General features: G+C 36.3%; 1 protein-coding gene across 11 annotated transcripts in view; it reads right to left on the bottom strand.

Annotated features, from left to right (window-relative positions):
• Positions 1 to 22,334, bottom strand: part of LOC143229871 (single-stranded DNA-binding protein 3-like) — a 258,681-nt gene that overhangs the window by 15,495 nt on the left and 220,852 nt on the right. The gene's annotated exons all lie outside the window — the stretch shown is intronic.

Here is a 22,334-nt window from a genome sequence, read left to right as displayed (position 1 = left end):
ATCAAAATTGGAACCAACATAATCAGTACTTCAAAAAAGAAGAGAAGATAAAAAACAATGACTAATAAAACACAAACTAACAATGTTTTTTTATCTAATAATTTGGGGATACTTATGGGAAATCTACTTTTCTATAAGTCCCTAACATTTTGTTCTGTGCCACATTTTGATTAATTTGTACCATACTAGATATATACAAATAGTTATAACTAATTTTGAATGAGAAATCCCAGCTAATCAAAAAGTGGGCTAAAGTGATAGAAAGAAAAGTTCATTCAAACACAGTGATACAAAATTTAAAAATAAAAACATTGAGAGACAAAGAAGCATACAAGTCAGAGAAAATAAGACAGTAAAAACGTTTCACATGAAAAGCAGCTGCTAGAATGAGCAAAACCTGGGAACCAGATGATGACAGGATGCTATTAACACACAGAACTGATATGAAGATAAAACACAATAACTACATAAAGATGAGATAAAACAAAAATACCACAGTTTTTAATTATGATAAATCAATAAAAAACTCAAAAAGTTAAGTGAAAACAAAGTGAAAATTTACACTAAATACAAAGAGAGTTAGAATTAAGTATGGAAACTACATATAGAAATGAGAAAATAATAGAGAAGTCAAGTATATAAACCACTACAACTACATACAGAACCTCGAGGAAGGCAGACCACAAGAAAAGAAGGAACTTAGATGAATAGTTAATACCGAAAAACAAAGAAGAATCTATCATAAAAACATAAAAAAGGGAAGTTGTAGATAATTAAATAACCAAGATCAAGGTATCTATATGGAGGTAAGAAACGTAGAATTTACTGGTACTCAAAACAGAAAAGGAATTTGAAAGTAATAATAAAATGAAGTAAAGATGAAAACCAGATATATAATAAGACAAATGGTCATTTAAGGCTTTAGTATTACTTTAGTCAATTACTACAGTTACACTTATTACCTCACTTACACCACAGCAGACACTGCCAGCATCCAGATGAAAGTCCTGGTTTACCCACAAGACAGTGGACAGTATTCAATAACATTTATATCTTTTTAGCAGAAAAATAATCCAAACCATGTCATTATCCACAAAATTAAAAAAAAAATTTTGAAATGTTATAATGTATGGTGACAATTATTAAGAAGTTGTGAGAATAACTGGAGAAGAATTCACAAGAAATTATGGGTTTAAGAAGTGAATCAGATGTGCTCAGTAGTGCGAGTATTCTCCACAATTGCAGAGTGACCTGTATGGTCTGTTTATTTGTTTTTGAATTTAGCGCAAAGCTACATGAGGGCTATCTGTCCCTAATTTAGCAGTGTAAAACTAGAGGATAGGCAGCTAATCATCAACATCCACTGCCAACTCTTGGGCTACACTTTTACCAAGAAATAGTGGATTGATCATCACATTATAATGCCCCATAGCTGAAAAGGCAAGCATGTTTGTTTTGATGGTGATTTGAACCCATGACCCTCAGATTACGAGTCGAGCATCTTAACCATCTGGCCATGCCAGGCCTCTATGGTGTCTGGGAAACTTAAAAATTGCTAGTTTAGGAATGCTAATCACTATGTTGAACCCAGTCCTTTTAAAAACATTAATAATAACAACAGTGATAAAATCAACTATGATGCAATAGGAGGTTGAAACACCATTACCTAAACAACACCGATAAGAGATAATTAACCAACATACAGTGTTACATATCTAATATACAAAAAAGAATTGTCTGTGTCCTGTCCACCACAAGTGTCTAAACCCGGTTTCTAGTAGTATAAATCCGCAGACATTCTGCTGTGCCACTGGGGCGCAATCGGCGAATTAAATTATTTTTACAAAGCACAGAATTCAGTTGAATTTCAAGTTTCCTTTAGGCTAAGAATTAGTAACATGTGCTTGTACATATATACAAGAAAAAGAGAATCGCCAATCAACAATACTTACACAACCAGTAATCCATTAAGCCCTAAAAGAAATCCAAATATTTATTCAGTTTAAAACAGTTCCAGAACTGTGCCGATGATAAATGTTTGTTCAACCAGAAATAAAAGGTCGGAGCCATCGCGAAAAAAAACAACAAACTTTCCACAGTTGTTGACTGAACAAGTACCTTTAACATGTGCTCCGTTTCAGACTTTTAAATAACTCTCAGTTACAGCCTGTCTCGTCATCTCGTGCTCGTCATTATTACTATCAACAAGACGTGACGAATATCGTCCATCTGTTGTTTCACGTTGAGCTGAGATTAAATCCTCAGAACTTGAGGATGATCACGTAGGGTCTTATATCGAAGACAAAAAACAAACGACTATTTCCCCAAAATTTGATAGCGATCGGTTACCTCGTGTTTCAGCATTGTTCAAGGTTAATTATTCCTACTCTCAAAACTTTAGAAGAATCACTCACACAGCGCGTCGTCTTGAGTTAATATCAAATTAAAAAGTCTATATCCCTGAAAACACACACACATGTCCCTGAAGACACGAAGACGATTTGTGAAACTCCTGCTCATTGGACTTAACGTGGATTATTTTCAAGTTTAGTTGTCACTTAACTAGGATATATTTGTCCACTAAGTAACTATAGAAATTCGACATTAATTAATTCGTGTTGACGACAAACACAAATATACTGAGGTCAAATAAAATGGCTTGACCTTCGAAAACATGCGGATGATGAGCCACGAAGTATTTAAGATTAGGCTAAGGTTGGATGAAGGTATTCCATTCAAGCTTGAGATTGACTGGTTAGGCAAATATTTAGAATGAGGTTAAATAAAGGTATTCATATTATAGGCTTTTAACAGCTCTTCTGACAGACGTTAAACTGCAAATTTGTTACAAAAAATCGTAAGCTGAAGAAAGACTAAACATTATGTCACGAAAGATGAATAATCAACTACACAGAATATATCAAATTCTGAAGTTTGGTAAGCATGGTACATGTTTTGCACTTTAATATTATCTTTAATCATAATGCTAGCAGGAAGCTGTCTTAGTAAATTGAGGCCATATCCCAACAGACGCCATCTATCGGGCTGACATGTAAAATCAGTTGACAGCTCATTAGTCATTTTCTCTGTAATCATTTTTATTTTATTTTTGTCCTCTTCTATAAAGTAAGCAACTCATAACGGTCTTGGCCCGTGGCTTTTATTGCTTGGTATCCATATTATATTTTAATTTTGGCGAAATGCGCTTTTTCATCGGACTGGAGGTTTAATTTCACTGAACTTTTAACCTCCAGGGAATAAATGTCTTATCCCTTCCACATGGACGTCCGTAGACATTTTTCCGGAGATGAAGTAGGGGAGGTTGCTTCCTCTCCGAACGCTCATGCATGTCTAAGAAAAAAAAAAAAAATCCTATCCACAAGATAAAAACAGAAACGACGTTCTAGCTGGGACCAAATGCGCACACCTATCCTGCAGTGTTCGCTAAAAGCACGCGCTTTTTATATTGCCAAATCCTTTCCAAGGCTTAAGTCGTCGCTTTGTTAAGCTTTGTGTCTTCGAAGTGCCAAGCTCTTGTAAGTGGCACCAAACTATTTTAATTAGTGCTTGCTTCGTAGAAAATAACAAGCTGAAAAGCTCTACAGAAGGCCTTGAGTGAAGGCCTTGAATGAATGCACTTCATTTCTCACCCATTTGCCCTCTCTTTTCCTTAATGAGGTCCCCGAGATGGTTCTCGTTACGTGGTGACGAGTGAACATAACGAAAACCGTGAGATATTAAAACAAGTGAAGTGTACTTCAAACTACTTCCCTCTTCGTTCAAAAACTCTGCACTATTTCGTATTACCCTCTCCAACAGGGTAACGGTACCATAGTTCTTGCTAATAGAAATACGACCTTTTAGGTTTAAACTCACCAAGCTAGTTAAGTAATCTAGCGTGTTTGGTAGCACGTGCATACACAGATTCTAACCTAGACACGCACAACACCAGATGACGCTGACTAATATAAATCCAAATAATATGTTGGTGTTTTCCTATTGCAAAGCTACACAATGGGTCACTTATACAGAATTCATCGCAGGGTATCGCAGACCAGATGTTAGTTATGTAAGTTCTGAAAACTTACCACTTACCCACAGAAGGACCCCTGATAAAATTAAACACACCAATATGATACAAGGCCTTACGATAAGGTACAAAACTGACCAAGTTCCGGTTCTCTTCTTTTAAGATGTACTTCCGTACATTAAAATATAAAATGTTTTGATCATATTGTTTTAAGAAGAGTGACTAATACGTAAGGCTTAAATATTTCAAACTTAAGTTTTATTTGGTAATTTCAAAACATGCAGATGTTACTTTAAAATACTGCAGAATGTTCTCGCACTCAGTAACAATAACACTATGTAACACAAATTTTGTTCCTGGATATTATGTGTTATTTCTTAATTGTATATGTTGTAAGATTACAGAAAATGGCCATTATTCCCTTCAAACTTTGCTTTTGTGACCTGGATAATGAAATTTAGAAATTAACCTATTTTTTTACGTAAAAACGGGTAAATTTGCACATTTGCATTTACATAAGGTCTGAATAAAACAACATATGAATCAAGGTTTACATGTATTTATACTAAAGTTATACAAAAATGTTTAGAAGTGAGTAGTTTTTCGAGATTTGCGACTGTAATGTAAATCACTTTCACGTATCAGCCCCCAAATATAGTCTCCCATCATGTTTTCGTTATACGCTCCCAGGTCACAAAAGCAAAGTTTGAAGAGAAAAATAGGTTTTTTCCATTTACTTTAGGCATAAGCAACTAGGAAATAACACTTTCTGCTAGGAACAAGAAACAGTAAAAATTGTGTTATTACACAAACTAAACTGATAACATAAAGGGTAAGAAGTGTTCACTTTATGAAACATAAAGACCCATACTGGGTTTAACTGACCCATACTGGGTTTAACTGCCCCAAAACAAAAACAGAATGACTGTAGTTAAGTAAAGCTAAAGCTAAGTATTAATGCAAAACAATAACAGTTACATCTGTGAATGTTTTCTACAAACGTTTCACAAAACAGCAGTAGATTCAGCATCCACTTAAGACCAAAAACTGTAACATTTTGAAAAACCTTGTTCAGTTACATTTCAATGCTTGGTAGACGTCACTATAAACGCTCCTCAAAACTGTTAATTAAAAATAATAATAATAAAAAAAAACACACACAGAGAAATGTTAGTGTAGTTAAGGGTAAATTGGAAGTGAAAGAAACACAAACTGCACTGTAAAATCTTGAACAGATCGCGAACCGACGAGAAATGAGCACGAACTATTTCAGATTAAAGGATTGGTAATAAGCACGCTAGAAATTTACGCCTTTGTTTAAAAACAAGACATTAAAATGTAATTGACTTTCTAATGAGTTGGCATTCGGTAAGCTAGAAACAGTGTTTACAGCTGTTGCTAGACTCTTCCTAATAACCAATAATACAAAAATAAACTTCCCAGGATACATCTAACAACGGTGTTTACCACACTTTGTTTCACAACCGTTTCTAGATTATTCTCAACTATCAGTAAGTAAACAAACACTACAGTACAAGCCCAGCAACACTACCTAGCATGGTTTGTTTTACAGCTGTTGCTAGGTTAATCCTAACTACCAGAAGTTAAAAAAACACAAAGTAAATTCCAAACCTACACGATCTCCACGAAGAAACAGGTTTACTCTTAAGTATGTGCTACATGTGTATAGATACTACACAAAGGGATCTTATTTTACACAAAAGTCGTGAAACTGTCCAATTAAATTAGTATATTTCTTTAATTAAAAATGCATACACACACGAGATAGGTTTACTCGGTTTACTGTAATAGTGGACCAATATGAAACCGATTATGGTAATAATTACCTTTTTTACGTGTGTGTAAGCCAACTCCATCTTTTGAAGTTGAAAACGTAAACACACCCACCAAATAAAAACAATTAACAAAGAAACACAAGGACGATATGCACAATTGAAGTAATTGCTCACAATAAAATACCCAGGTTTAGGCTTGAATCAACCACTGATATTAAGGATGTTTCTCGAAGTTACGATGACAGTTGGACAAATAAACAAACAAACAAAAACAGTTTCCTTTGACATGAGCTGATATAATGAGACCAGGGGAGTTATGTATATCTTGTCTAGTCCTAAACTCATATTATATGAACAAGTGGCCGGCACACAACGCTAAGACAGTTTGGTTTAATTAGCACAATTAGGATTGGAAGTTACACATCACATACATGGCATCACGAGAAGTAAACTAAACAGTGATGCAACATCAAAACCATGACTGAGTGTGGGTTATTAAAGTATTCAAATCTATATATCTGTATATATGGTACGGTTATTACAGTTATCTTACGCCGTTCCCAATTTTAAAAAAAACTGGCCAGGGATAATGCAGCCAGTCTGGAGCACTCTACCATTAATGCTAGGGGATTGGACTGTTACCCTAATAACGCACCAACAGTTTAAAGTTTTTTTTTAGCGTAGGAAACTGAATCCCGGACACTTAGTGTTTTACGCCCGCAAACTTATTGTTTACGAGCCAGAGGCAGCTAAAAGTGCAGGGGATATATTTTGGTATCGCTGGTACCACAAGGATTTGAACCCAGGTTGCCAGCTCCAAAATTCTGTGCTCTACCACAGGTTCAACCGATGCTCTCTGAGAAATGGTGCTGACCGATAAAAGACCACATTGTCAAATATTAAGGTTAATCGAGAAAATGTTCAATTATCTACACATAAAATAACACTTTTTTTGGACGCAAATTTCTCGCAGAAAATATATTAACGAAAAAATTCAAGTTCGTTGAAGACCGCTGATTATTACAGACTAATATTTTGTAAGTAATTATAATTTTGAACTTTGTTAGCAAGGTTTGCTTTGTTTTGTATTTCGCGCAAAGCTACACGAGGGCTATCCGCTCTAGCTGTCCCTGATTTAGCAGTGTAAGACCAGAGGGAAGGCAGCTAGCATCACCACCCACCGCCAGCTCTTGAGCTACTCTTTTACCAACGAATAGTGGGATTGACCGTGACATTATAACGCCCTTACGGCTGGTGTGACGGGGATTCGAACTCTTGGCCTCGGATTACGAGTCGAGTGCCTTAACCACCTGGCCATGCCAGGCCCTTGTTAGCAAAGAAATCCGTAAAGTAAATATACCTTTAAGAATAAACCTTGGTATATCTCGATTTAAAGACTTAAAATGAACACATTCTTAACATTGAAAATGATTCTGTCATACAGTTTTGCATGCATATTTAAATGTCGTCATTTGTTTTTGTTAATTCCCTGTTTTTAATCGAGGAATTGTTTTTTCTCCAACAGTGGTTTTGTAGTTCTGTAACTTCAAGCTGTATCTATATATGTTAGTACTGTTTCACACTGCTTTCACTTGCACGTAAAAGTTAATTGTTTTTTGTATCTAAACGCGTTTTTAAACGTTTCTGCATTTAGACGGTTCGTTCATAAAATTGAATTTTAAAAGGAAGAGATAGGGATCTGCCATATTTGGACGGTTAACAAGGACTATTTCACCCACTTTTGAAAAGATACGATATTGATTACTGGAGTTCAGTAATTTATTTACATTACTTAGCTGTACGGACAAACTTTCATGCAGGTGTTCTAGTTGTACTTATCAAATTCTATTTATTCGGGTGTCTAGAGATGTAAAAACCTGTATTGATACATTTACTTAAGGTTACACACTGTGCAAAATACTGTGGCAAGGGTGATACGTTATGACGTCTAACCGTGAAGGACTGTGGCAAGGATGATACGTTATAACATTAAATGTGAAGGACTGTGACAAGGGTGATACGTTGTGACGTCTAACTGTGAAGGACTGTGGCAAGGGTGATACGTTATGACATTTAACTGTGAAGGACTGTGGCAAGGGTGATACGTTATGACGTCTAACCGTGAAGGACTGTGGCAAGGGTGATACGTTATGACATTTAACTGTGAAGGACTGTGGCAAGGGTGATACGTTATGACGTCTAACTGTGAAGGACTGTGGCAAGGGTGATACGTTATGACGTCTAACTGTGAAGGACTGTGGCAAGGGTGATACGTTATGACATTTAACTGTGAAGGACTGTGGCAAGGATGATTCGTTATAACATTAACTGTGAAGGACTGTGGCAAGGGTGATACGTTATAACGTCTAACTGTGAAGGACTGTGGCAAGGGTGATACGTTATGACATTTAACTGTGAAGGACTGTGGCAAGGGTGATACGTTATGACATTTAACTGTGAAGGACTGTGGCAAGGGTGATACGTTATGACATTTAACTGTGAAGGACTGTGGCAAGGGAGATACGTTATGACATTTAACTGTGAAGGACTGTGGCAAGGGTGATACGTTATGACATCTAACTGTGAAGGACTGTGACAAGGGTGATACGTTATGACATTTAACTGTGAAGGACTGTGGCAAGGGTGATACGTTATGACATTTAACTGTGAAGGACTGTGGCAAGGGTGATACGTTATGACATTAACTGTGAAGGACTGTAGCAAGGATGTTATGTTATGACATTAATTTTGAAAAACTGTGGTGGATACGTTACGTCATTAACTATGAAGGACTGTGGTGAGGGTACGTTGTGAAATCTGTAAGAGATTGTGACGAGGTGATATGTTATGACACCAAATTGTAAAGGATTGTGACAAAGTGATATGTTATGACACCAAATTGTAAAGGATTGTGACAAAGTGATATGTTATGACATTCTATGTGAAGAGAAGAACGTGATCCGCAGCCATTTTAACTTGAAGAGTGCTTCACCGAGTGTCGAAAATTAAGAACCCCTATAGTTACTTGTCAAACCCCTTCACTCTATAGATAAATAACGAAAATGTCATCAGGAGGGTAATGTAAAACGATTGTAGTTTCATTTGGCACGAAAAGTAAATGATACCGTTCAATGAAAATATAAATTAAAATCAAACATAGACAGTTTTATAAGCAGGAAAGTAATACAAACACTTGAACTCTCACAGACATGCAAACATAACAAAAAAAAAAAAGTATTTAAGTTAGGTTTTCCCTCTCTTATTTTAGATATCAATCAGTAATAGTAAAGAAAGTTTTAGGGTTACCTATAACATAAGATTACTATCCATTAAAATACGTTAGATTAATAATACTATCCATTAAAATACGTCAGATATTATATTATTTGATCCGAGTAACTTAGCGTTATTTTCTCGACAAAAATCAACACGTATTTTGTATACGGACGAGAATATGGTTTGAATGAGTATCGTGTGGACAATACATTTAAGTCAACTGATTCTGAAGGGAAAAAGTCCACTCGTGATGTTTTCTTCAAAAAGATAAAGAAACATATCAACCGTTACTGACGTTTAGTTACTCACACACATATAGAAATTAAAAAAAAACTGGTGTTAATTAATGCAAGTCCCTCGCTGGTATAGCGGCAAGTCTACGGATTTACAACGCTCAAATCAGGAGTTCGGTTTACCTCAATGTACTTAGCAGATAATGTGACTTTGCTATAAGAAAACACGCACAATTACTCTGAAGTTTCATACTGTAGTGAACTGTGGAAATTAATAAAAATAAACAAGGTTTCATATTAAAAGAAAGAAGCTTGAAATACACACATCAGCCAGGGTTACTAAATCCTTTCAGAATTTTGCTTATTTAAATCTACCAAAGGGATAAGGCATAGCTATAGATAATTTTGAACTGGATGACTAGACGGTAGACAACAATAACCACTGACAACTCTAGGAACGCTTGTGCCTGACAGAAAAGAACAATGTAACAGTCAATCTAACAATGCAAAAAAAACAAAAAAAAAACCCTTAAAGTCAGAGAGAGATTATGCAGCAAAGAGACGTAAACCGTGAACCCTCGGATTTATAATGCAGATAAGCTAAACAGACGTGGTAAGACGTACACAATTTCAAAGAGTTGTGGTTTCAGAATTGCCAAGTGGTTTCACAAGATACAAAAATAAGAAATTTGACGTATGAATAGAATACCATGGATACATACATACATACTGAGAAAGGAAAAGTTAAAACAGTGTCCCTTTCTTGTTTAATATTTGAGGAACGTCCGTTGTCATCAACAATACTAACCCCATTTGAATTTCAAAACTGATTCAATCGATATACGCCTCTACTACTGAAGAAGAATACCATAGCCCTGATTTAAGACCAGTAAGTTGTTCTGCTGGTGCCAGGTGGAAATTTTAGTATTCGTACAGTCACGGTCAAGTCTTGTGCTTAAAGACATATCCAGCCCCTTACTGTGCACATACTTAGGGTTAATAAATCATGGAAGAAAAGAAAAAAAACATCAATTTTTATGGGTTTCAACATAGAGTAAACTACACGTGAATATTAAAATATGGATACTTTAAATGCAGCGTGATTTTCATTACATAACTGAAATTGTTTTAATGCCGTACGAAAAGAAACAAAATGAGAAATATGATACTTTGATCCAATGTGAGTACAAAATATTCGAAATTATTTCTACACTTTAATAACTAGGTTATATAGACGTAGGGTTTAGCTGTTTGCAGTTACGAACAAAGCTACACAATGGGCTATCAGTGTTGCACCCATCAGGGGTATTGAAACTTGGTTTTTGCCTATTAGTCCGCAGACCTGTCACTGTGACATGAGGGGGGGGTAAACATTTCTAATTTTATTTCGAAAAGATAATACGAACAGTAAAACAAACAGATTCAAAATAAACTTGTTCTAATTACAAGTCTTCCATTCTATTTTTATATATTTTCTTCTCTATCTACACAAACATGATCCATGATAGTGGATGAAAGGCCTCTTCGCCAAAAAGCACTGGATACATTAAAAAAACAAACAAGCTCGAGAACTTTCACGACGGTATCTTAATCAAGTTGGCACCTCATACAAGTTGTGTTATGGGTATGCTTGCATATTAGGTATGTTCCAAAGTTACAGCTTTAAGTCTCAGGATACTTCAAAATAGATTCCGTAATTGTACAAGTGCCCTGACGAAAGGATGCCATAGTAGTTATCGAACCTACATAAAAACCGATGCGTCTCACATCACGCCACACCTCATTTCTCCAAACATGACGAGTCGTAACAGGCAAAAATGCATTTATCGAAATAGAATAGTTCGATTACTGTCAGCCCATCACAATTTTAGAGGCAACTGCATACAATTTATCAAGAAAGTAAAAATATAGATTCAATTTTAAATTTATAGTTTCTGATTTAAGACATTTCATTTTAAATCACCAGCGTCTTTAATAAAAACAAAACTCTTTAATCAACGGAAACTCTAAATTAAAAAATCAACAAATATTTTTCCAGTGTTATTGTCTATATACTTTCAGTAGTAGATAGACTAACAACAATGTTAGGTTAAACATATGTTGCTAAGCGACACGACATAAACGTCATTGTTGCCAAAACGCACTGGTTTTTCTATATGTTAGAATTTGTCAATCTAATTGATTTTTATCAATAATTATTCTATGCATACGCCAAGAATTCGTTTCATGAATGATGTCAATTTTGATTGGCTCATAATGGAGTTTACCAACTTTTGACTGCTTCGACTGAACGATTCTGCCTTTTTGTTGATGAAGCTTGATTTCGCAAAATTTACATATTTTAATCATCTATGAAACATGAGGTTAGGGTATATTATACGCTAGTAGTTAACATAACACTCCATTCTAACAACAAGCACTTACACTTTGGGACATTTCACACCGATAAATGCTCAAACAATCTATGTCAGACATATTCTAACATATTTGTATATCGCATTTCAATATTTCTTTATGCGTTTTACAAGATATGCCGATAGTTATATAATTATTATTATAGTGTCTTTCAGTCTAGTGAACTTAATGAATCAGGTTACATTTATTCTGAAGTGTATTCAAAGTGTAAGCTGAGGTCAGATGCTGTTTAGTTAGGCTTAAGAGTTACATAAGAATTATAAGAAACAGAAATGTTATATAAAGACCGATTATATTAAATTTCCTGGATAAACATGCCTAGTTTGAATAGTTATGATATTAATGTAATATATTTCGATACCCGAAAAAAAAACAAAAAACTTTCAAAGTTACTCTTTTAATAGGTCTGTTACAGTGTTTTGTGTACTTGAACACTAAACAGTAAACAATTGTTTAGTGTACTAAACATCTAACAATGCAATCACGCATCCACTTTCTATAACACAAAATTTCCAGCCATTAGAAACTTGTGAACAGACCAATGGATGAATAATTCAAAATGTTTAAAGCGTTTTCGAAGCTCATATAAAGCTTGGGATTTTTTAAATATTAATCTGAAGTACTATTTAGGCCAGTGGTTCCCAACCTTTTTTATGTCCCGCACCCCTGAAAAATTTTAATATGTTCTCGCACCCCTCACAGTAATTATTTATTTAAGAATAAAGGTGAAGGTGGCCAAAACAAATGTAATCTCGCACACTCTGGAACGCTATCTCGCACCCCTGGTTGGGAACCACTGATTTAGGCATAAGAACAGCGCGACTAAGAAAGTGACGAACGTAATAACTACAAGGCGCTACAAACAAGATTTTGATAACCGTGGTGGACAGAACACAGACAACACATTGTGTAGCTTTGTGCTTAACTTCGAACAAACATCAAGGCAATGTATTTTTGTTTGTTTGTTCAATCGCGTTCAAAGCTGCACAAGCGGAATCTGTACAAACTGTCCTTAATTTTGTAGTGTTATTTGTATATTATCTCGTCCCCGTCTATCTGTCTAATAATCATGAGTCAACACTGTATACCGTATACCCACTTATGTACTATTCATCAAAGTAAACATATTTATTTACATATGTTTTCCACTACACATACCTTCTCGGATTTATACAGTAGAACTGTTCATACCTGTATACTTTATAGTAATGGTTACTTGCACTAAGTACACATTTGTGTACTTTATCACTACAGTGTGCAGGTTTTACAACAGACTAGCATAGCTGTTCTACTGTCCGTCCGTGTTACAACAGCATGAGGGTTTTACACCGGCTAGCCTACACCCTTCCATCCTAATACCCAAGTCACGACCAGACACCTATCATTACCGTTCTTGACAAGCTATGTAGTGGTTTAATTATATATAAACACATACACGCCATGGCAGTGTTATTATAGGATGTTAGGCCACACAGTGCAACTGAAGTGTTGCCCATATAAACAACTAGGCTGTTTGGGAGGAGTACATCAACGTTTTAAAATCAGATGTGAAGGTTCAGGAATTCTCTAGTTAATGTACCATTCAACATTCCATAACAGAATACCAAGGTTTGTTACGTTCTTACTAACGGAAAGGGGAGGAAATGAAAATTGTTTAGAGCGGCCATTGGTTACGCGCGTACACGTGTTTGATACCGACACTTCAGAATGACGTGAACACATCATGTGAAATAATCCGCATGTTACTAAAATCAAAAGAAATTAAAAAACGTGCAGGTAAAACCAGGCTACACCGATTAATGAATCTTGTCGAAATACCTACATTCCGAAACTTTATATACGTAGTGTAAAATATCACATCGTATTTAATATCAACTTGTAACATACTATTCTGAAAGTGTGTTCGGTTTCAAATTCGCGCAAAGTTACACGAGGGCTGTCTGCGTTTGCCGTCCCTAATTTAGCAGTGCTAGACTGAACGGAAAACAGCTAGTCAACGCTACCTACCGGTAAATCTTGCCCCCCCCGTTTAAAATCAACGAATAGTGGGATTTACAGTTACATTATATCGTCCTCATGGGCTAAAGGGCGAGCATGTTTGGTGGCAGATTCGAACTCGCGACCTTTAACCACCAAGCCAAGCTCTTGTGAAAGAAATATAATACATTTCTTATTATGTTTAACTATTTCACTGAATAAACACGTAATTTTTCATAACTATATCTAAACCAACTAAGCTATTTAACCTTTCATTTGTGGTTTGGGTAAATCTGAAAAACACCCTATACGCAAAGATTCGCGAATCTTTTAGCAGTGGAACATTTAAAATATTCATAAGTCTCTGTTTATATGGTTGTCAAAGTCTCATTTTTATGTTATTAACCCCGTCCCACATTTTAATTGCAGGATTGGGGTCATACAGTGAACTTTCTGGGTTTGGTTTGTTTTGAATTTCGCGCAAAGTTACACGAGGGCTATCTGCACTAGCCATCCCTAATTTAGCAGCTAGTCATCACCACCAACCGACAATTCTTGGGCTACTCTTTTACCAATAAATAGTGGGAATAAACGTTACATTATAATGCCCCTCATGGCTGAAAGGACGAGCATGTTTGGTGTGATGGGGATTCGAACCCGCGACCCTCAGATTACGTGTCGAGTGCCTTAACCACCTGACCATGCACGGCCCGAAATATCTGGGCCTAACATTACAATTCTCATTAAAAAACACATCTTTAATTTAAGCCTTGTGAATTTTGTCTTCAGAGATTTTTGTTTTGTTTTTCACAGAAAAGGTTCCAACACAATTAACTTTTATTACACAAAAACGTAAAGCTAGTAGATACAGTTTTGACGTGTTAAGCTCCGCAATGATATAGCAGGCATGTCTGTGAATTTATAACGCTAAAATCGTTTCGATACCTGCGGTGGGCTGAGCACTGATAGCCCTTTGTGCAGCTTCTTGCTTAATAACAAACAACAACTGATGTTTCAGCAAACTGATCACTATTCAGTTTTAAGTTCTTTTAGATACTGCAAAATAAGAACAAAGGATGTTTTAGTACTAGAACAAAAGTTTCAACAACGGTTATAAGTAACCTGCTGTCACACCAAACATGCTCGCCCTTTCAGTCATGGGGGCGCTATAATGTCTCACTCAATACCACTATTCGTTGGTAGAGTAGCCCAAGAATCTGTCAGATTACGAGTCGAGCGCTCTAACCACCTGGCCATGTCAGGCCTATATTAACTAAGTTCTTTGTATAGAGAAACCTACAGGTAAAATATATAATGTTACCAAAAAAAAAAACAAAATACAACTTTTAATGTTGATTAAGGAGGTTCTAGAAATTGTAAAAATCAAATATAAACACTTTAAAATGAAGATTAATATTTTATTTTAATATATATATATATATATATATATATATATATACATCTATTACAACGTACTTTAAACGTTTACTAAACGATTGTCAGTTTTGGTGAAGGTATACATAGTACATAAAGAATTAGTTATCGTTAATTCTCCAATAAGGGCTTAGTCCATTGGTCGAGAAACAATGCTAATGGCGGATGTGATACGTGCGTTTTAGGCCTACAGATACGTTTGTTTGTTTTGAATTTCGCGCAAAGCTATTCGAGGGCTATCTGCGCTAGCCGTCCCTAATTTAGCAGTGTAAGACTAGAGGGAAGGCAGCTAGTCATCACCACCCACCGCCAACTCTTGGGCTACTCTTTTACTACCGAAAAGTGGGATTGACCACATTATAACGCCCCCACGGCTCGGAGGGCGAGCATGTTTGGCGCGACTCGGGCGCGAACCCGCGACCCTCAGATTGCGAAGCGCACGCCTTAACGCGCTAGGCCATGCCAGGCCCTTTAAGTCGAAGGACGACTTAAACAAATAACATGATGTAGAAAATAATCAAGTTTATAAACTATCGAAAATACTGACAGTTGAGGGTATTATCAGATACTGTTATTAATTCTAAAATTTATCTCCGATGTACTGCTGTCGTGACGTTCATAACTCTCAAAAATTTGTGCGTATTTAACATGGATGCGCTAGCCACACGGAGCACTGACATGCTTATATATATATGTGACCCACACTACAATAGGACGTGTTTACATATTTGTGATCGCAGTCTATATATAGACCATGTTTATTTATACAGATACGATCCAGTCTATAACTAGATTTATTATTGTTGCTTCTTTCCCAACAATAAGACCTGTTCATACAAACCCGTGACACCAAATAATCAGCCACTTTAAGACTTGCATAGACAGTTGTCAACTAACCTTAAATAATATAATGTAACTTACCTTAACACAGTATTTACACCTTTTGTTGCTAAGCTGAATAACCTACTATAGGGTATATACATACGGAAAAAAAAAGTGTTTGTGTACTTTTAAAGATACATTAACCACCATTTTTAGAACGATCACTCAGTAGCAGATTTTATGTAAGCTATTCATCTTTCGTCTGTTTGCAACTCTGTGAAAGAGATGTAACGAATACCGGCTTGAAACGCTATGAAATTCAATCACGGTGCCCATCTGTGGACCGTTTCATGATCTGTGGAGGTGTCTGGTTAACATCTGTACGTAATGGTGTCATAAATCAACTGTGCATGTGGTGGCTCTGGGAGGCAGAAGGGTTAATATCATTACGCACTCAGGAACATCAGTATGCAACGCTGAAACAAGTAATCCTGTTCAGAATTTAAGATTTTAAAGGCTATAACTATCACACGACAAAATCAGGTAGTTAAAACCAGTAATTTCGTAATATTAAAAGATAAAGAAAAAGGGAAAAAAGAAATATACGAAACTAACATATAATAAAATTAGAATATGGGCTGGTCGACTGAATCTCATCACTGTCTGTCAGTGAACGTTACAGTGTGGTCAAATACTCGAAAATTACTGTTATTATAATCTGCCAGTTTTTCCTGTAATTTTATTAACATTTATGGGCGAGATAATCATAAAAGTAAAGAGGACGAAGTGAAACTCGTACTTTCTAACAGAAACTGACTACAACTTCAAAAATACTTTAACTTCCACTAATAAACAAAACCAACCGGAAAATATAAATTCTTATAAAGTTCCATGAAATATATATACTAATTAAAGTAAATAACTTTATATATTTTTTCATAATAAATTAAGACTTGAAACTGTCCGAGTTAAAATTTATACACTTATTTAAAAATAAAAAAAACAGCCAAACTTACACCAAGAACAAAATCCTATAACTTAACTTTATCTTGACTGTTGTCACTGCGATAATAACTGATATTCATAACTAATGATTTGGGTAACAAAATCCAACATCTCGACTGATCTCATCTGGTTTAATATATTAAATCCTGATTTGGTTTTTTTAAACATAATAGATTTACTTGACGACTGCGATAATTAGGCATTAACCCAAATTGAAACGACAGTGATTTAGGGCTATGAATGTACAATAAACAATTTTCCATAAAAGCCACGTAAGACAAACATTTAAGTAATTTATACGTTTACTGAAAGCTATCAGGAAACATTTAAAACCATACGAAGACCCAAAAGCTTTTTCCTATGTTGAACTTTCTACTTATCGCAACTGTGGAACTGTACTTTAGTTGGTTAGTAGTAGATAATAAACATGGCCCTAACAAAACCACTGATTGGTAGACGTGGAAAAAAACCACACCCTTCTTTTAATAGCTCGTTTCAGACAACACCTTTTGGTTTCTAGGGTTACCGAGTGTTAAGAGGGCTCGAGCCGCCACATAATTAAAGGATGCCACTCTGACACAAATCCCCTCCACGTTCCAGCCCCAAGTTACTGGTCTCAACAGTGAAGCACAACACAGGTTTTATATTCCCTGCACCTCATAACGTTCTGTTTTGGTTTATGACACACAAAATGAATGGCATCTCTGCACTAACAAATGTTAGCGGTAAAAAGAAATAAACATACAACTATATACTTCTCCCACTGTGGGATATCATCTGTGTCTAACAAATCTCTCATGGTGTACAGAAGGATGGGTAGGGGTTTTCTGTTACAATATTTAAGGTCTTTTGACAGACGTGTTGCAGTTCTTAACAGAGTTTCTTTTTCTGGGGCACGAAAAACACTAATGACCAGGTTTATCTGTTAGGTGTGGTCCACTTTTTCTGATACTCTTTAATCACGTCCTCGGGGCCTAAAGACACACAATAATTACCTTCTTTAAATGAAGGACTGGCTTTCTCGAGTTACCTTTTACTGGTGCTTTCGATGGCCGGCACGGCCAGGTGATTAGGGCGCTCGACTCTTAATATGAGGGTCGCGCGTTCGAATCCCCGTCACACCATACATGCTCGCTCCTTCAGCCATGGGGGCATTATAATGTTACAGTCAATCCCACTATTCGTTCGTAAAAGAGTAGCCCAAGAGTTGGTGGTGGGCGGTGATGACTAGTGGCCTTCCCTCTAGCCTTACACTGCTAAATTAAGGACGGCTAGCACAGAGAAGCCTCGGGTAGCTTTGCGTGAAATTCAAATAGACAAACACAATTGCCTGAGTTGCAACTTAAGATTCAAATAGTTCCGTTAGATCCTCGAGTTTATTAAACGTCTCTCACTTATAACAGACTTAGGTAATTGAACAGAAAACTGTATATTAAAAAATCTTACAAACCAGAAAAAAGGTGATAAATTACACATTGAGCATAGTTTAAAATTTAATTTGTATATAAAATGTTTTTTTAAATAAAAATGATATTTGCATGAAGTGGCCACTTGTAAAAAAACGAGAAATACCTTTGCTCATTTTTGTTCTTCACACAATACCGAATTTTTCGAAATCGTTTCTGTCAGTACAGTAGTTTTCCCGACAAAAATAAATAAACGAAAATGAAGACATAACAAGACCACCCGTCTTTAAATATAAGTCGGTTTATTATTGCTTTCTACAACTAACAATTTCGTCTGCTACCACACATTTTGTTAGTTGTGTGTTCCTAACTCTTGTCTGACTATGAACAGTCAACACCATGAAAGAGAAATGCGACAAAAAACAAAACAAAAAGCACTTGAGTTCTGTAGGGAAGGGTGGGGTGGAATTACAGTTCCTTGTGTGTTTGTGACTCCAGCTGTTATGCACACGTCATTTGAACAGGGAACCGGCTGTTTGGATTTCTTAGTGAAGAACATATCTAGGTACAGAGAGTAATATCCACGGAAATCACAGACTAGATAAAACGCGAACTCTTCAACAAAAGGTTCTTAAGTTCATATAAAAACAAGAACAATGCAGGATTCGAACAAGAATTCCACAGAATATGTAAAAATTCCAACCCCTCCCCCCTTTCGCATTTCCTTGTGCGGACTCGAGAGGATCAGGTACAATCTCGACTTCTCCATTCAGTAGCTTGCTTTCACTTTTTGAATTTCGCGTAAAGTTACACGAGGGCTATCTGCGCTAGCCGTCTCTAATTTAGACAATTTGGACTACTCTTTCATCAACAAACAGTGGAATTGACCGTAAAATTATGACGCCCACATAGCTGAAAAAACTAGAATATTTGGTGTGACGGGGATTCAAACCCACAACCCTCAGCTTACGAGTCGAGCGCCCTAACCACCTGGCCATGCTGGTCACCCCCTTAAAAAATGAATAGAAGAGCTTTTACCACAAACAAAATTTCAGATGTGAATTGCTTAAAAACAAGTGTTACGATACATTTTAGTAAGTTTTAAATCTCGATCACGTAACGTGTATTTCGCACAATACCACTTTCTATATAAACATTTATAGATTTTCACCAGGTATCTTTGTTTTGACTGAAAGCGTTTTCGTGAAAACAATTAATAAAGTGCGCCATCTATCTAAACGTTAATATATTTAAAATTCATATTATGATTCTTTTCGTTATGGTAAGTTAAAAGTCGTTATTATTGAGTTATTCATGTTATTCGTCCAAATGGTAATTCAAAAACAACGCAAGTAACACGAATATGAAATTGTACAATTAATATGGGTGACGTACTTCTGTTCCACCCAGAAACAACACCAACCTTCAATCACCGTTTTATCTAACGACTTTTTTCACAAGCTCTCAGGCTACGAACAACCATACCGTTATCTAGAGAGAAATACTTAACAGAAATGTCACGACAGTCACGTCTGCACTGACATGTCGAACATGCATTCCTGTCGAGCGCTGAAAACAACGAAAAATTAAGACACAAAGATAAATAATGCGAACTGTAATTTTTCCTCACCTGATCAAACAACTGATGTCTAGTCTTTCAACCATCCTACAGCATTATATTAAATAACTAATGTCTAGTCCTTCACCCATCCTACAGCATTATACCAAACAGTTGACGTCCAGTCCTTCAGCCATCCTGCAGCATTATACTAAACTGATGTCTAGTCCTTCACCTATCCTATAGCATTACACCAAACAACTGACGTCCAGTCCTTCACCAATCCTACAGCATTATACCAAACAACTGACGTCCAGTCCTTCACATATCCTACAGCATTATACCAAACAACTGACGTCCAGTCCTTCACCCATCCTACAGCATTATACCAAACAAATGACGCCCAGTCCTTCACCTATCCTACAGCATTATACCAAACAAATGACGTCCAGTCCTTCACATATCCTACAGCATTATACCAAACAACTGACGTCCAGTCCTTCACCCATCCTACAGCATTATACCAAACAAATGACGTCCAGTCCTTCACCCATCCTACAGCATTATACCAAACAACTGACGTCCAGTCCTTCACATATCCTACAGCATTATACCAAACAACTGACGTCCAGTCCTTCACCCATCCTACAGCATTATACCAAACAAATGACGCCCAGTCCTTCACCTATCCTACAGCATTATACCAAACAAATGACGTCCAGTCCTTCACATATCCTACAGCATTATACCAAACAACTGACGTCCAGTCCTTCACCTATCCTACGACATTTTTAACAAATAATTTACTTCCAGTCCCTTCTCACCTCTGAACATTATCGCCCCCCCCCCAATATATAATTCAACCCCTTTATACAGACTGTTACACACGATAGTCCATCATCATCTGGTTTGTTTACAACATCATTGTGGTAAGTATGGATGTGTTCTCAGTGACGACTGCTGAATGTGTCTTATTTTATAGACACCTTGTCAAATAATTGTTATAAACAATCTGTTTATGGGATTTTCAAACCATAACCTAATATATGATACACATGTGTTTGGATCTGGTCAGACAGACACAAGGTGACCTGCAATGTACACTTTGTTTTCTTTGAGTTCTGCAGTATTGAGGTATCTCACCACACTGATAGATAATGATTGGAATACAAAAGTATTTCGCCACTTTTGAGATACATTATTTCTACAACGAACAGTTTAATGTTACTTAACTGTATACTAACAAACAATGTAATTTCTTGGTTTGTCAACATGTATTTTTTTATGTTATTCGAATTGCATGCTAACCCTTCTAATTTCAATCTAAAGTTTACTATAATGGTAATTTTGTGCTGGGCTTCAGGTGGACCCCAGATGCTCCACAACGTAACTTTTCGAAGATGTGTTGATTGGGGTTTAAATAAACAACCCCTTTCTCTTTCACTAAACAATTCATTTATTGTTCTTTCCTCATCTCGTATTCTTCTTTTGTTAATTGTAGTTTTATTACGAGGATTTTTTAAACTTATGAATGCTATGTTTGTCAACCACTTTTATTCTGGTACGTTTTTCGTAGTATGTGTTGTACATACATACCATTCTGATCATCCTGAAGTGAAAGATGGGTGTTTACTAAAGTGAACCATTCTGATCATCCTGGAGTGAAAGATGGGTGTTTTCTTAAGTGAACCATTCTGATCATCCTGGAGTGAAAGATGGGTGTTTTCTTAAGTGAACCATTCTGATCATCCTGGAGTGAAAGATGGGTGTTTACTAAAGTGATTTATTTTGCATAAAGCTTCTTTTGAGTTTCGTGCAAAGCTATACAAGGGCTATCTGCGCTAGCTGTCCCTAATTTAGCAGTGTAAGACTAGAGGGAAGGCAACTAGTTATCACCATCTACAGCCAGGTTTTAGGTTACCATTTTACCAATGAATAGTGGGACTGATTGTAACATTATAACGACCCCACGGCTAAAAGGGCGAGAATGTTTGATGTGATGGGGATTCAAACCCATGACCTTCAAATCACAAGTCGAGCGTCCTGACCACCTGGTCATGCCGAGCCTTCTATAAAGTCAAGATAGGAAATTGTAGAGAAACGATGGCCAAGGCAAAGTGCTCAGTTAGTTATTTGGTAATTATATCTCACTTGTATTAGGCTTAGCACGTCAATCAGTACAACTCTCGGAATCCCACTAAGATCTCGTGACTCAAGACGAGAATTAAAGGAACGAGAAATGTAGAGTTTCTTTGTTTAGTCGTCACGCAAGTTACAGCTACTATCTGTGGATAACCACAAGAGGGCTGCTGTCTGTGGATGGCCAACCATTCCTGATCTTCATTCTCATCTGTTTTTTGAAATTCAAAGAAGTAAATTGTC

The sequence above is a fragment of the Tachypleus tridentatus genome, chromosome 1, assembly GCF_004210375.1.
Source record: "Tachypleus tridentatus isolate NWPU-2018 chromosome 1, ASM421037v1, whole genome shotgun sequence".
Lineage (NCBI taxonomy): Eukaryota > Metazoa > Arthropoda > Merostomata > Xiphosura > Limulidae > Tachypleus > Tachypleus tridentatus.
Note: the sequence above shows the minus strand (reverse complement) of the source record. Positions and strands in the feature narration are given on the sequence as shown.